Here is a 16,117-nt window from a genome sequence, read left to right as displayed (position 1 = left end):
GGGGTAGAGAGTTCGTGCCTAGTGCGGGGGGAGAGAGATCAAGCCCAGTCCAGGGGGAAAGAGATCGAGCTCAGTGCGGGGGGAGAGAGATCAAGCCCAGTGCGGGGGGAGAGAGATCGAGCCCATTGCAGGGACAGAGAGATCGAGCCCACTGTCGGGGGAGAGATCGAGTTCAGTGAGGGGGAAGAAAGATCGAGCCTAGTGCAGGGGAAGAGAGATCGAGACCAGTGCGGGGGGAGAGAGGTCGAGTTCAGTGCGGGGAGAGGGGGATCGAGCCCAGTGCGGGGAGAGAGAGATTGAGCCCAGTGCGGGGGGAGAGAGATCGAGCTCAGTGCGGGGGGAGAGAGATTGAGCCCAGTGCGGGGGGAGAGAGATCGAGCCCAGTGCTGGAGGGAGAGAGATCGAGCCCAGTGCAGGTGAAGAGAGATCGAGCCCAGTGCGGGGGGAGAGAGATCGATCCCAGTGCGGGGGGAGAGAGATCGAGCCCAGTGCGGGGGGAGAGAGACCGAGCTCAGTGCGGGGGGAGAGAGATCGAGCCCAGTGCGGGGGGAGAGAGATCGAGCTCAGTGCGGGGGGAGAGAGATCGAGCCCAGTGCGGGGGGAGAGAGATCGAGCTCAGTGCGGGGGGAGAGAGATCGAGCCCAGTGCGGGGGGAGAGATGTCGAGCCCAGTGCGGGGGGAGAGATGTCGAGCCCAGTGCGGGGGGAAAGAGATCGAGCCCAGTGCGGGGTAGAAATCGAGCCCAGTGTGGGGGGGATATCGAGCCCATTGAGGGGGGAGAGAGATCGAGCCCAGTGAGGGGGGAGAGAGATCGAGCCCAGTGAGGGGGGAGAGAGATCGAGCCCAGTGCGGGGGGAGAGAGATCGAGCTCAGTGCGGGGGGAGAGAGATCGAGCCCAGTGCGGGGGGAGAGAGACCGAGCTCAGTGCGGGTGGAGAGAGATCGAGTCCAGTGTGGGGGGAGAGATGTCGAGCCCAGTGCGGGGGGAGAGATGTCGAGCCCAGTGCGGGGGGAAAGAGATCGAGCCCAGTGCGGGGTAGAGATCGAGCCCAGTGCGGGGGGGATATCGAGCCCAGTGAGGGGGGAGAGAGATCGAGCCCAGTGAGGGGGGAGAGAGATCGAGCCCAGTGCGGGAGGAGAGAGATCAATCCCAGTGCGGGGGAGAGAGCTCAGTGAGGGGGGAGAGAGATCGAGCCGAGTGTGGGGGTAGAGAGATCGAGCCCAGTGCGGGGGGGAGAAAGATCGAGCCCGGTGCAGGGGTAGAGAGATTGAGCCCAGTGCAGGGGTAGAGAGATTGAGCCCAGTGCGGGGGTAGAGAGATTGAGCCCAGTGCGGGGGGAGAGAGATCGAGCCCAGTGCGGGGGGGGGAAGAGATCGATCCCAATGCAGGAAGAGAGATCGAGCCCAGTGCTGGAGGGAGAGAGATCGAGCTCTGTGCGGGGGGAGAGAGATCGAGCTCAGTGCAGGGGGAGAGAAATCGAGCCCAGTGTGGGGGGTAGAGAGATCGAGCCCAGTGCAGGGGGAGAGAGATCGAGCGCAGTGCGGGGTAGAAATCGAGCCCAGTGTGGGGGGGATATCGAGCCCAGTGAGGGGGGAGAGAGATCGAGCCCAGTGAGGGGGGAGAGAGATCGAGCCCAGTGCGGGGGGAGAGAGATCGAGCCCAGTGCGGGGGGAGAGAGACCGAGCTCAGTGCGGGTGGAGAGAGATCGAGTCCAGTGCGGGGGGAGAGATGTCGAGCCCAGTGCGGGGGGAGAGATGTCGAGCCCAGTGCGGGGGGAAAGAGATCGAGCCCAGTGCGGGGTAGAAATCGAGCCCAGTGTGGGGGGGATATCGAGCCCAGTGAGGGGGGAGAGAGATCGAGCCCAGTGAGGGGGGAGAGAGATCGAGCCCAGTGCGGGAGGAGAGAGATCGATCCCAGTGCGGGGGAGAGAGCTCAGTGAGGGGGGAGAGAGATCGAGCCGAGTGTGGGGATAGAGAGATCGAGCCCAGTGCGGGGGGGAGAAAGATCGAGCCCGGTGCAGGGGTAGAGAGATTGAGCCCAGTGCAGGGGTAGAGAGATTGAGCCCAGTGGGGGGGTAGAGAGATTGAGCCCAGTGCGGGGGGAGAGAGATCGAGCCCAGTGCGGGGGGGGAAGAGATCGATCCCAATGCAGGAAGAGAGATCGAGCCCAGTGCTGGAGGGAGAGAGATCGAGCTCTGTGCGGGGGGGAGAGAGATCGAGCCCAGTGCGGGGGGAGAGAGATCGAGCCCAGTGCGGGGGGAGAGAGATCGAGCCCAGTGCGGGGGGAGAGAGATCGAGCTCAGTGCAGGGGGAGAGAAATCGAGCCCAGTGTGGGGGGTAGAGAGATCGAGCCCAGTGCAGGGGGAGAGAGATCGAGCCCAGTGAGGGGGGAGAGAGATCGAGCCCAGTGCGGGAGGAGAGAGATCGATCCCAGTGCGGGGGAGAGAGCTCAGTGAGGGGGGAGAGAGATCGAGCCGAGTGTGGGGGGGAGAAAGATCGAGCCCGGTGCAGGGGTAGAGAGATTGAGCCTAGTGCAGGGGTAGAGAGATTGAGCCCAGTGGGGGGGTAGAGAGATTGAGCCCAGTGCGGGGGGAGAGAGATCGAGCCCAGTGCGGGGGGGGGAAGAGATCGAGCCCAGTGCGGGGGGGGGAAGAGATCGATCCCAATGCAGGAAGAGAGATCGAGCCCAGTGCTGGAGGGAGAGAGATCGAGCTCTGTGCGGGGGGAGAGAGATCGAGCCCAGTGCGGGGGGAGAGAGATCGAGCCCAGTGCGGGGGGAGAGAGATCGAGCTCAGTGCAGGGGGAGAGAAATCGAGCCCAGTGTGGGGGGTAGAGAGATCGAGCCCAGTGCAGGGGGAGAGAGATCGAGCCCAGTGCGGGGGGAGAGAGATCGAGCCTAGTGCAGGGGGAGAGAGATCGAGCCCAGTGCGGGGGGAAGAGAGATCGAGCCCAGTGCGAGGGGAGAGAGATCGAGCCCAGTGCGGGGGGAAGAGAGATCGAGCCCAGTGCGAGGGGAGAGAGATCGAGCCCAGTGCGAGGGGAGAGAGATCGAGCCCAGTGCGGGGGGAAGAGAGATCGTTCCCAGTGCGGCGGAGAGATCGAGCTCAGTGTGGGGGGTAGAGAGATCGAGCCCAGTGCGGGGGGGAGAGAGATCAAGCCCAGTGCGGGAGAGAGATCGAGCTCAGTGCAGGGGGAGAGAGATCGAGCCCAGTTTGGGGGGTAGAGAGATCGAGCCCAGTGCGAGGGGAGAGAGAGAGATCGAGCCCAGTGCGAGGGGAGAGAGAGATCGAGCCCAGTGCGGGGGGAAGAGAGATCGAGCCCAGTGCGAGGGGAGAGAGATCGAGCCCAGTGCGAGGGGAGAGAGATCGAGCCTAGTGCAGGGGGAGAGAGATCGAGCCCAGTGCGAGGGGAGAGAGATCGAGCCCAGTGCGGGGGGAAGAGAGATCGAGCCCAGTGCGGGGGGGGAGAGAGATCAAGCCCAGTGCGAGGGGAGGGAGATCGAGCCCAGTGCGAGGGGAGAGAGATCGAGCCTAGTGCAGGGGGAGAGAGATCGAGCCCAGTGCGAGGGGAGAGAGATCGAGCCCAGTGCGGGGTGAAGAGAGATCGAGCCCAGTGCGGGGGGAGAGAGATCGTGCCCAGTGCGGCGGAGAGATCGAGCTCAGTGTGGGGGGTAGAGAGATCGAGCCCAGTGCGGGGGGGAGAGAGATCAAGCCCAGTGCGGGAGAGAGATTGAGCTTAGTGTGGGTGGGAGAGAGATTGAGCCCAGTGTGGGGGGAGAGAGAACGAGCCCAGTGTGGGGGGAGAGAGATCGAGCCCAGTGTGGGGGGAGAGATTGAGCCTAGTGTGGGGAGGGGAGAGATCGAGCCAAGTGTGGAGGGGAGAGATCGAGCCCAGTGTGAGGGGCGTGGGGGGGGGAGAGATTGAGCCCAGTGTCAGGGAAGAGATTGAGCCCAGAACAAGGGGAAAGATTGGGCTCGGTGTAGTGGGAGAGACTGAGCTCAGTGTAGTGGGGGAAAGATGGAGCCCAGTGCAGGGGAGAGATCGAGCCCAGTGCGGGGGGAGAGAGATCGAGCTCAGTGCGGGGGGGGGGGAGAGATCGAGCCCAGTGCGGGGGGAGGGATATCGAGCTCAGTGCGGGGGGAGAGAGATCGAGCCCAGTGCGGGGGGAGAGAGATCGAGCCCAGTGCGGGGGGAGAGATATCGAGCTCAGTGCGGGGGGAGAGAGATCGAGCCCAGTGCGGGGGGAGAGAGATCGAGCCCAGTGCAGGTGGAGAGAGATCGAGCCCAGTGCGGGGGGAGAGAGATCGAGCTCAGTGCAGGGGCAGAGAGATCGAGCCTAGTGCGGGGGTAGAGAGATCGAGCCCAGTGCGGGGGGAGAGAGATCGAGCCCAGTGCAGGTGGAGAGAGATCGAGCCCAGTGCGGGGGCAGAGAGATCGAGCCCAGTGCGGGGGGAGAGAGATCGAGCTCAGTGCAGGTGGAGAGAGATCGAGCCCAGTGCAGGGAGAGAGATCGAGCCCAGTGCGGGGGGAGAGAGATTGAGCCCAGTGCGTGGGGAGAGAGATTGAGCCCAGTGTGGGGGGAGAGAGATCGAGCCAAGTGCAGGTGGAGAGAGATCGACCTCAGTGCGGGGGGAAGAGAGATCGAGCCCAGTGCGGGGAGAGAGAGATCGAGCCCAGTGCGGGGGGAGAGAGATCGAGCCCAGTGCGGGGGGAGAGAGATCGAGCCCAGTGCGGGGGGAGGAGAGATCGATCCCAGTGCAGGAAGAGAGATCGAGCCCAGTGCTGGAGGGAGAGAGATCGAGCCCAGTGCAGGTGAAGAGAGATCGAGCCCAGTGCGGGGGGAGAGAGATCGATCCCAGTGCGGGGGGAGAGAGATCGAGCCCAGTGCGGGGGGAGAGAGATCGAGCTCAGTGCGGAGGGAGAGAGATCGAGCCCAGTGCGGGGGGCGAGAGATCGAGCTCAGTGCGGGGGGGAGAGAGATCAAGCCCAGAGCGGGGGGAGAGAGACCGAGCTCAGTGCGGGGGGAGAGAGATCGAGCCCAGTGCGGGGGGAGAGATGTCGAGCCCAGTGCGGGGGGAGAGATGTCGAGCCCAGTGCGGGGGGAAAGAGATCGAGCCCAGTGCGGGGTAGAAATCGAGCCCAGTGTGGGGGGGATATCGAGCCCAGTGAGGGGGGAGAGAGATCGAGCCCAGTGAGGGGGGAGAGAGATCGAGCCCAGTGAGGGGGGAGAGAGATCGAGCCCACTGCGGGAGGAGAGAGATCGATCCCAGTGCGGGGGAGAGAGCTCAGTGAGGGGGGAGAGAGATCGAGCCGAGTGTGGGGGTAGAGGGATCGAGCCCAGTGCGGGGGGGAGAAAGATCGAGCCCGGTGCAGGGGTAGAGAGATTGAGCCCAGTGCAGGGGTAGAGAGATTGAGCCCAGTGGGGGGGAAGAGAGATCGAGCCCAGTGCGGGGGGAGAGAGATCGAGCCCAGTGCGGGGTGGGGAAGAGATCGATCCCAATGCAGGAAGAGAGATCGAGCCCAGTGCTGGAGGGAGAGAGATCGAGCTCAGTGCGGGGGGAGAGAGATCGAGCCCAGTGCGGGGGGAGAGAGATCGAGCCCAGTGCGGGGGGAGAGAGATCGAGCCCAGTGTGGGGGTAGAGAGATCGAGCCCAGTGAGGGGGTAGAGAGTTCGTGCCTAGTGCGGGGGGAGAGAGATCAAGCCCAGTCCAGGGGGAAAGAGATCGAGCTCAGTGCGGGGGGAGAGAGATCAAGCCCAGTGCGGGGGGAGAGAGATCGAGCCCATTGCAGGGACAGAGAGATCGAGCCCACTGTCGGGGGAGAGATCGAGTTCAGTGAGGGGGAAGAAAGATCGAGCCTAGTGCAGGGGAAGAGAGATCGAGACCAGTGCGGGGGGAGAGAGGTCGAGCTCAGTGCGGGGGGAGAGAGGTCGAGTTCAGTGCGGGGAGAGGGAGATCGAGCCCAGTGCGGGGAGAGAGAGATTGAGCCCAGTGCGGGGAGAGAGAGATCGAGCTCAGTGCGGGGGGAGAGAGATTGAGCCCAGTGCGGGGGGAGAGAGATCGAGCCCAGTGCGGGGAGAGAGAGATCGAGCCCAGTGCGGGGGGAGAGATTGAGCTCAGTGAGGGGGGAGAGAGATCGAGCCCAATGTGGGGGTAGAGAGATTGAGCCCAGTGCAGGGACAGAAAGATCGGGCCCAGTGTGGGGGGAGAGATCGAGCTCAGTGAGGGGGAAGAGCGATCGAGCCCAGTGCAGGGGGAGAGGGATCGAGCCCAGTGCAGTGGGAGAAGGATCGAGCACAGTGCATGGGGAGAGAGATCGAGCTCAGTGCAGGGGGAGAGAGATCAAGCCCAGTGCGGGGGGAGAGAGATCGAGCCCAGTGCGGGGGGAGAGAGATCGAGCCCAGTGCGGGGGGAGAGATCGAGCCCAGTGCAGGGGCAGAGATTGAGCCCAGTGTGGGGGAGAGATCGAGCTCAGTGTGGGGGAGAGATCGAGCTCAGTGAGGGGGAGAGAGATCAAGCCCAGTGCGTGGGGAGAGAGATCGAGCCTAGTGCGGGGGAGAGATCGAGTTCAGTGAGGTGGGAGAGAGATCGAGCCCAGTGCGGGGGGAGAGATCGAGCCCAGTGCAAGGGCAGAAATCTAGCCCAGTGTGGGGGAGAGATCGAGCTCAGTGTGGGGGAGAGATCGAGCTCAGTGAGGGGGGAGAGAAATCAAGCCAAGTGCGTGGGGAGAGAGATCGAGCCTAGTGCGGGGGAGAGATCGAGTTCAGTGAGGTGGGAGAGAGATTGAGCCCAGTGCGGGGGGAGAGAAATCGAGCCCAGTCCAGGGGGAGAGAGATCGAGCCCAGTGCGGGGGGAGAGAGATCAAGCCTAGTGCAGGGGGAGAGAAATCGAGCCCAGTGCGAGGGGAAAGAGATCGAGCCCAGTGCGAGGGGAGAGAGATCGAGCCCAGTGCGGGGGGAAGAGAGATCGAGCCCAGTGCGGGGGGAGAGAGATCATGCCCAGTGCGGGGGAGAGATCGAGCTCAGTGTGGGAGGAAAGAGATCGAGCCCAGTGTGGGGGGTAGAGAGATCGAGCCTAGTGCAGGGGGAGAGAGATCATGCCCAGTGCGGGGGAGAGATCGAGCTCAGTGAGGGAGGAGAGAGATCGAGCCCAGTGTGGGGGGTAGAGAGATCGAGCCCAGTGCGGGGGGAGAGAGATCGTGCCCAGTGCGGCGGAGAGATCGAGCCCAGTGCGGGGGGAAGAGAGATCGAGCCCAGTGCGGGAGAGAGATCGAGATCAGTGCAGGGGGAGAGAGATCGAGCCCAGTTTGGGGGGTAGAGAGATCGAGCCCAGTGCGAGGGGAGAGAGAGATCGAGCCCAGTGCGAGGGGAGAGAGAGATCGAGCCCAGTGCGGGGGGAAGAGAGATCGAGCCCAGTGCGAGGGGAGAGAGATCGAGCCCAGTGCGAGGGGAGAGAGATCGAGTCCAGTGCGATGGGAGAGGGATCGAGCCTAGTGCGGGGGGAAGAGATATCGAGCCCAGTGCAGGGGGGGAGAGAGATCAAGCCCAGTGTGAGGGGAGAGAGATCGAGCCCAGTGCGAGGGGAGAGAGATCGAGCCTAGTGCAGGGGGAGAGAGATCGAGCCCAGTGCGAGGGGAGAGAGATCGAGCCCAGTGCGAGGGGAGAGAGATCAAGCCCAGTGCGGGAGAGAGATCGAGCTCAGTGCGGGGGGAAGAGAGATCGAGCCCAGTGCGGGGGGAGAGAGATCGTGCCCAGTGCGGCGGAGAGATCGAGCCCAGTGCGGGGGGAAGAGAGATCGAGCCCAGTGCGGGGGGAGAGAGATCGTGCCCAGTACGGCGGAGAGATCGAGCTCAGTGTGGGGGGTAGAGAGATCGAGCCCAGTGCGGGGGGAGAGAGATCAACCCAGTGCGGGGACAGAAAGATTGAGCTCAGTGAGGGGGTGAGACATCAATCCCAGTGTGGGGGTAGAGAGATCAAGCCCAGTGCGGGGACAGAAAGATCGAGCCCAGTGCAGGGGGAGAGGGATCGAGCCCAGTGCAGGAGGAGAGGGATCGAGCCTAGTGCGGGGACAGAAAGATCGAGCCCAGTGCAGGGGGAGAGGGATCGAGCCCAGTGCAGGGGGAGAGGGATCGAGCCCAGTGCAGGGGGAGAGGGATCGAGCCTAGTGCGGGGACAGAAAGATTGAGCCCAGTGTGGGGGGAGAGATCGAGCTCAGTGAGGGGGGAGAGAGATCGAGCCCAGTGCAGGGGGACAGGGATCGAGCCGAGTGCAGGGGGACAGGGATTGAGACCAGTGCAGGGGGAGAGGGATCGAGCCCAGTGCGGGGGGAGAGAGATCGAGCCCAGTGCAGGGGGAGAGGGATCGAGCCCAGTGCAGGGGGAGAGGGATCGAGCCCAGTGCAGGGTGAGAGGGATCGAGCCCAATGCAGGGGGAGAGGGATCGAGCCCAGTGCAGGGGGAGAGGGATCGAGCCCAGTGCATGGGGAGAGGGATCGAGCCCAGTGCAGGGGGAGAGGGCTCGAGCCCAGTGCAAGGGGGGGAGAGATTGGGCCCAGTGCGGGGACAGAGAGATTGAGCCCAGTTCGGGGAGAGAGAATGAGCCCAGAGTCGGAGGGGGAGAGAGATCGAGCCCAGTGCGGGGGGAGAGAGATCGAGCCCAGTGTGGGGAGGAGAGAGATCGATCCCAGTGCGGGGGAGAGAGCTCAGTGAGGGGGGAGAGAGATCGAGCCGAGTGTGGGGGTAGAGAGATCGAGCCCAGTGCGGGGGGGACAAAGATCGAGCCCGGTGCAGGGGTAGAGAGATTGAGCCCAGTGCAGGGGTAGAGAGATTGAGCCCAGTGGGAGGGTAGAGAGATTGAGCCCAGTGCGGGGGGAGAGAGATCGAGCCCAGTGCAGGGGGGGGGAAGAGATCGATCCCAATGCAGGAAGAGAGATCGAGCCCAGTGCTGGCGGGAGAGAGATCGAGCTCAGTGCGGGGGGAGAGAGATCGAGCCCAGTGCGGGGGGAGAGAGATCGAGCACAGTGCGGGGGGAGAGAGATCGAGCTCAGTGCAGGGGGAGAGAGATCGAGCCCAGTGTGGGGGGAAGAGAGATCGAGCCCAGTGCGAGGGGAGAGAGATCGAGCCCAGTGCGGGGGGAAGAGAGATCGTGCCCAGTGCGGCGGAGAGATCGAGCTCAGTGTGGGGGGTAGAGAGATCGAGCCCAGTGCGGGGGGGAGAGAGATCAAGCCCAGTGCGGGAGAGAGATCGAGCTCAGTGCAGGGGGAGAGAGATCGAGCCCAGTTTGGGGGGTAGAGAGATCGAGCCCAGTGCGAGGGGAGAGAGAGATATCGAGCCCAGTGCGAGGGGAGAGAGAGATCGAGCCCAGTGCGGGGGGAAGAGAGATCGAGCCCAGTGCGGGGGGAGAGATTGAGCTCAGTGAGGGGGGAGAGAGATCGAGCCCAATGTGGGGGTAGAGAGATTGAGCCCAGTGCAGGGACAGAAAGATCGGGCCCAGTGTGGGGGGAGAGATCGAGCTCAGTGAGGGGGAAGAGCGATCGAGCCCAGTGCAGGGGGAGAGGGATCGAGCCCAGTGCAGTGGGAGAAGGATCGAGCACAGTGCAGGGGGAGAGAGATCGAGCTCAGTGCAGGGGGAGAGAGATCAAGCCCAGTGCGGGGGGAGAGAGATCGAGCCCAGTGCGGGGGGAGAGAGATCGAGCCCAGTGCGGGGGGAGAGATCGAGCCCAGTGCAGGGGCAGAGATTGAGCCCAGTGTGGGGGAGAGATCGAGCTCAGTGTGGGGGAGAGATCGAGCTCAGTGAGGGGGAGAGAGATCAAGCCCAGTGCGTGGGGAGAGAGATCGAGCCTAGTGCGGGGGAGAGATCGAGTTCAGTGAGGTGGGAGAGAGATCGAGCCCAGTGCGGGGGGAGAGATCGAGCCCAGTGCAAGGGCAGAAATCTAGCCCAGTGTGGGGGAGAGATCGAGCTCAGTGTGGGGGAGAGATCGAGCTCAGTGAGGGGGGAGAGAGATCAAGCCCAGTGCGTGGGGAGAGAGATCGAGCCTAGTGCGGGGGAGAGATCGAGTTCAGTGAGGTGGGAGAGAGATCGAGCCCAGTGCGGGGGGAGAGAAATCGAGCCCAGTCCAGGGGGAGAGAGATCGAGCCCAGTGCGGGGGGAGAGAGATCAAGCCTAGTGCAGGGGGAGAGAAATCGAGCCCAGTGCGAGGGGAGAGAGATCGAGCCCAGTGCGAGGGGAGAGAGATCGAGCCCAGTGCGGGGGGAAGAGAGATCGAGCCCAGTGCGGGGGGAGAGAGATCATGCCCAGTGCGGGGGAGAGATCGAGCTCAGTGAGGGAGGAGAGAGATCGAGCCCAGTGTGGGGGGTAGAGAGATCGAGCCTAGTGCAGGGGGAGAGAGATCATGCCCAGTGCGGGGGAGAGATCGAGCTCAGTGAGGGAGGAGAGAGATCGAGCCCAGTGTGGGGGGTAGAGAGATCGAGCCCAGTGCGGGGGGAGAGAGATCGTGCCCAGTGCGGCGGAGAGATCGAGCCCAGTGCGGGGGGAAGAGAGATCGAGCCCAGTGCGGGGGGAGAGAGATCGTGCCCAGTGCGGCGGAGAGATCGAGCTCAGTGTGGGGGGTAGAGAGATCGAGCCCAGTGCGGGGGGAGAGAGATCAACCCAGTGCGGGGACAGAAAGATTGAGCTCAGTGAGGGGGTGAGACATCAATCCCAGTGTGGGGGTAGAGAGATCAAGCCCAGTGCGGGGACAGAAAGATCGAGCCCAGTGCAGGGGGAGAGGGATCGAGCCCAGTGCAGGGGGAGAGGGATCGAGCCTAGTGCGGGGACAGAAAGATTGAGCCCAGTGTGGGGGGAGAGATCGAGCTCAGTGAGGGGGAAGAGAGATCGAGCCCAGTGCAGGGGGAGAGGGATCGAGCCCAGTGCAGGGGGACAGGGATCGAGCCCAGTGCAGGGGGAGAGGGATCGAGCCCAGTGCGGGGGGAGAGAGATCGAGCCCAGTGCAGGGGGAGAGGGATCGAGCCCAGTGCAGGGGGAGAGGGATCGAGCCCAGTGCAGGGGGAGAGGGATCGAGCCCAATGCAGGGGGAGAGGGATCGAGCCCAATGCAGGGGGAGAGGGATCGAGTCTAGTGCAGGGGGAGAGAGATCGAGCCCAGTGCGGGGGGTAGAGAGATCGAGCCCAGTGCGAGGGGAGAGAGAGATCGAGCCCAGTGCGAGGGGAGAGAGAGATCGAGCCCAGTGCGGGGGGAAGAGAGATCGAGCCCAGTGCGAGGGGAGAGAGATCGAGCCCAGTGCGAGGGGAGAGAGATCGAGCCCAGTGCGGGGGGAAGAGTGATCGTGCCCAGTGCGGCGGAGAGATCGAGCTCAGTGTGGGGGGTAGAGAGATCGAGCCCAGTGCGGGGGGAGAGAGATCAAGCCCAGTGCGGGAGAGAGATCGAGATCAGTGCAGGGGGAGAGAGATCGAGCCCAGTTTGGGGGGTAGAGAGATCGAGCCCAGTGCGAGGGGAGAGAGAGATCGAGCCCAGTGCGAGGGGAGAGAGAGATCGAGCCCAGTGCGGGGGGAAGAGAGATCGAGCCCAGTGCGAGGGGAGAGGGATCGAGCCTAGTGCGGGGGGAAGAGATATCGAGCCCAGTGCAGGGGGGGAGAGAGATCAAGCCCAGTGCGAGGGGAGAGAGATCGAGCCCAGTGCGATGGGAGAGGGATCGAGCCTAGTGCGGGGGGAAGAGATATCGAGCCCAGTGCAGGGGGGGAGAGAGATCAAGCCCAGTGTGAGGGGAGAGAGATCGAGCCCAGTGCGAGGGGAGAGAGATCGAGCCTAGTGCAGGGGGAGAGAGATCGAGCCCAGTGCGAGGGGAGAGAGATCGAGCCCAGTGCGAGGGGAGAGAGATCAAGCCCAGTGCGGGAGAGAGATCGAGCTCAGTGCGGGGGGAAGAGAGATCGAGCCCAGTGCGGGGGGAGAGAGATCGTGCCCAGTGCGGCGGAGAGATCGAGCCCAGTGCGGGGGGAAGAGAGATCGAGCCCAGTGCGGGGGGAGAGAGATCGTGCCCAGTGCGGCGGAGAGATCGAGCTCAGTGTGGGGGGTAGAGAGATCGAGCCCAGTGCGGGGGGAGAGAGATCAACCCAGTGCGGGGACAGAAAGATTGAGCTCAGTGAGGGGGTGAGACATCAATCCCAGTGTGGGGGTAGAGAGATCAAGCCCAGTGCGGGGACAGAAAGATCGAGCCCAGTGCAGGGGGAGAGGGATCGAGCCCAGTGCAGGAGGAGAGGGATCGAGCCTAGTGCGGGGACAGAAAGATCGAGCCCAGTGCAGGGGGAGAGGGATCGAGCCCAGTGCAGGGGGAGAGGGATCGAGCCCAGTGCAGGGGGAGAGGGATCGAGCCTAGTGCGGGGACAGAAAGATTGAGCCCAGTGTGGGGGGAGAGATCGAGCTCAGTGAGGGGGGAGAGAGATCGAGCCCAGTGCAGGGGGACAGGGATCGAGCCGAGTGCAGGGGGACAGGGATTGAGACCAGTGCAGGGGGAGAGGGATCGAGCCCAGTGCGGGGGGAGAGAGATCGAGCCCAGTGCAGGGGGAGAGGGATCGAGCCCAGTGCAGGGGGAGAGGGATCGAGCCCAGTGCAGGGTGAGAGGGATCGAGCCCAATGCAGGGGGAGAGGGATCGAGCCCAATGCAGGGGGAGAGGGATCGAGCCCAGTGCAGGGGGAGAGGGATCGAGCCCAGTGCATGGGGAGAGGGATCGAGCCCAGTGCAGGGGGAGAGGGCTCGAGCCCAGTGCAAGGGGGGGAGAGATTGGGCCCAGTGCGGGGACAGAGAGATTGAGCCCAGTTCGGGGAGAGAGAATGAGCCCAGAGTCGGAGGGGGAGAGAGATCGAGCCCAGTGCGGGGGGAGAGAGATCGAGCCCAGTGTGGGGAGGAGAGAGATCGATCCCAGTGCGGGGGAGAGAGCTCAGTGAGGGGGGAGAGAGATCGAGCCGAGTGTGGGGGTAGAGAGATCGAGACCAGTGCGGGGGGGACAAAGATCGAGCCCGGTGCAGGGGTAGAGAGATTGAGCCCAGTGCAGGGGTAGAGAGATTGAGCCCAGTGGGAGGGTAGAGAGATTGAGCCCAGTGCGGGGGGAGAGAGATCGAGCCCAGTGCGGGGGGGGGGAAGAGATCGATCCCAATGCAGGAAGAGAGATCGAGCCCAGTGCTGGCGGGAGAGAGATCGAGCTCAGTGCGGGGGGAGAGAGATCGAGCCCAGTGCGGGGGGAGAGAGATCGAGCACAGTGCGGGGGGAGAGAGATCGAGCTCAGTGCAGGGGGAGAGAGATCGAGCCCAGTGTGGGGGGTAGAGAGATCGAGCCCAGTGCAGGGGGAGAGAGATCGAGCACAGTGCGGGGGGAGAGAGATCGAGCCTAGTGCAGGGGGAGAGAGATCGAGCCCAGTGCGGGGGGAAGAGAGATCGAGCCCAGTGCGAGGGGAGAGAGATCGAGCCCAGTGCGGGGGGAAGAGAGATCGAGCCCAGTGCGAGGGGAGAGAGATCGAGCCCAGTTTGGGGGGAAGAGAGATCGTGCCCAGTGCGGCGGAGAGATCGAGCTCAGTGTGGGGGGTAGAGAGATCGAGCCCAGTGCGGGGGGGAGAGAGATCAAGCCCAGTGCGGGAGAGAGATCGAGCTCAGTGCAGGGGGAGAGAGATCGAGCCCAGTTTGGGGGGTAGAGAGATCGAGCCCAGTGCGAGGGGAGAGAGAGAGATCGAGCCCAGTGCGAGGGGAGAGAGAGATCGAGCCCAGTGCGGGGGGAAGAGAGATCGAGCCCAGTGCGAGGGGAGAGAGATCGAGCCCAGTGCGAGGGGAGAGAGATCGAGCACAGTGCGAGGGGAGAGAGATCGAGCCCAGTGCTAGGGGAGAGAGATCGAGCCCAGTGCGGGGGGAAGAGAGATCGAGCCCAGTGCGGGGGGGGAGAGAGATCAAGCCCAGTGCGAGGGGAGAGAGATCGAGCCCAGTGCGAGGGGAGAGAGATCGAGCCTAGTGCAGGGGGAGAGAGATCGAGCCCAGTGCGAGGGGAGAGAGATCGAGCCCAGTGCGGGGTGAAGAGAGATCGAGCCCAGTGCGGGGGGAGAGAGATCGTGCCCAGTGCGGCGGAGAGATCGAGCTCAGTGTGGGGGGTAGAGAGATCGAGCCCAGTGCGGGGGGGAGAGAGATCAAGCCCAGTGCGGGAGAGAGATTGAGCTTAGTGTGGGTGGGAGAGAGATTGAGCCCAGTGTGGGGGGAGAGAGAACGAGCCCAGTGTGGGGGGAGAGAGATCGAGCCCAGTGTGGGGGGAGAGATTGAGCCTAGTGTGGGGGGGGGAGAGATCGAGCCAAGTGTGGAGGGGAGAGATCGAGCCCAGTGTGAGGGGCGTGGGGGGCGGGGGAGAGATTGAGCCCAGTGTCAGGGAAGAGATTGAGCCCAGAACAAGGGGAAAGATTGGGCTCGGTGTAGTGGGAGAGACTGAGCTCAGTGTAGTGGGGGAAAGATGGAGCCCAGTGCAGGGGAGAGATCGAGCCCAGAGCGGGTGGAGAGAGATCGAGCTCAGTGCAGGGGAGAGATCGAGCCCAGAGCGGGTGGAGAGAGATCGAGCCCAGTGCGGGGGGGGGCGGGGGGAGAGATCGAGCCCAGTGCAGGTGGAGAGAGATCGAGCCCAGTGCGGGGGGAGAGAGATCGAGCCCAGTGCAGGTGGAGAGAGATCGAGCCCAGTGCGGGGGGAGAGAGAACGAGCCCAGTGCGGGGGGAGAGAGATCGAGCTCAGTGCGGGGGGAGAGAGATCGAGCCCAGTGCGGGGGGAGAGAGATCGAGCCCAGTGCAGGTGGAGAGAGATCGAGCCCAGTGCGGGGGGAGAGAGATCGAGCTCAGTGCAGGGGCAGAGAGATCGAGCCTAGTGCGGGGGGAGAGAGATCGAGCCCAGTGCGGGGGGAGAGAGATCGAGCCCAGTGCAGGTGGAGAGAGATCGAGCCCAGTGCGGGGGCAGAGAGATCGAGCCCAGTGCGGGGGGAGAGAGATCGAGCTCAGTGCAGGTGGAGAGAGATCGAGCACAGTGCGGGGGGAGAGAGATTGAGCCCAGTGCGTGGGGAGAGAGATCGAGCCCAGTGCGGGGGGAGAGAGATCGAGCCCAGTGCAGGTGGAGAGAGATCGACCTCAGTGCGGGGGGAAGAGAGATCGAGCCCAGTGCGGGGAGAGAGAGATCGAGCCCAGTGCGGGGGGAGAGAGATCGAGCCCAGTGCGGGGGGGGGAGAGATCGAGCCCAGTGCGGGGGGAGGAGAGATCGATCCCAGTGCAGGAAGAGAGATCGAGCCCAGTGCTGGAGGGAGAGAGATCGAGCCCAGTGCAGGTGAAGAGAGATCGAGCCCAGTGCGGGAGGAGAGAGATCGATCCCAGTGCGGGGGAAGAGAGATCGAGCCCAGTGCGGGGGGAGAGAGACCGAGCTCAGTGCGGGGGAAGAGAGATCGAGCCCAGTGCGGGGGGAGAGAGATCGAGCTCAGTGCGGGGGGAGAGAGATCGAGCCCAGTGCGGGGGGAGAGAGACCGAGCTCAGTGCGGGGGGAGAGAGATCGAGCCCAGTGCGGGGGGAGAGATATCGAGCCCAGTGCGGGGGGAGAGATGTCGAGCCCAGTGCAGGGGGAAAGAGATCGAGCCCAGTGCGGGGTAGAAATCGAGCCCAGTGTGGGGGGGATATCGAGCCCAGTGAGGGGGGAGAGAGATCAAGCCCAGTGAGGGGGGAGAGAGATCGAGCCCAGTGCGGGAGGAGAGAGATTGATCCCAGTGCGGGGGAGAGAGCTCAGTGAGGGGGCAGAGAGATCGAGCCGAGTGTGGTGGTAGAGAGATCGAGCCCAGTGCGGGGGGGAGAAAGATCGAGCCCGGTGCAGGGGTAGAGAGATTGAGCCCAGTGCAGGGGTAGAGAGATTGAGCCCAGTGGGGGGGTAGAGAGATTGAGCCCAGTGCGGGGGGAGAGAGATCGAGCCCAGTGCGGGGGGGGGAAGAGATCGATCCCAATGCAGGAAGAGAGATCGAGCCCAGTGCTGGAGGGAGAGAGATCGAGCTCAGTGCGGGGGGAGAGAGATCGAGCCCAGTGCGGGGGGAGAGAGATCGAGCCCAGTGCGGGGGGAGAGAGATCGAGCCCAGTG

The sequence above is a fragment of the Chiloscyllium plagiosum genome, unplaced genomic scaffold (genome assembly GCF_037043375.1).
Source record: "Chiloscyllium plagiosum isolate Xiang-an unplaced genomic scaffold, Cpla_swu_hap1 HiC_scaffold_12, whole genome shotgun sequence".
Taxonomy (NCBI): Eukaryota; Metazoa; Chordata; class Chondrichthyes; order Orectolobiformes; family Hemiscylliidae; genus Chiloscyllium; species Chiloscyllium plagiosum.
Note: the sequence above shows the minus strand (reverse complement) of the source record.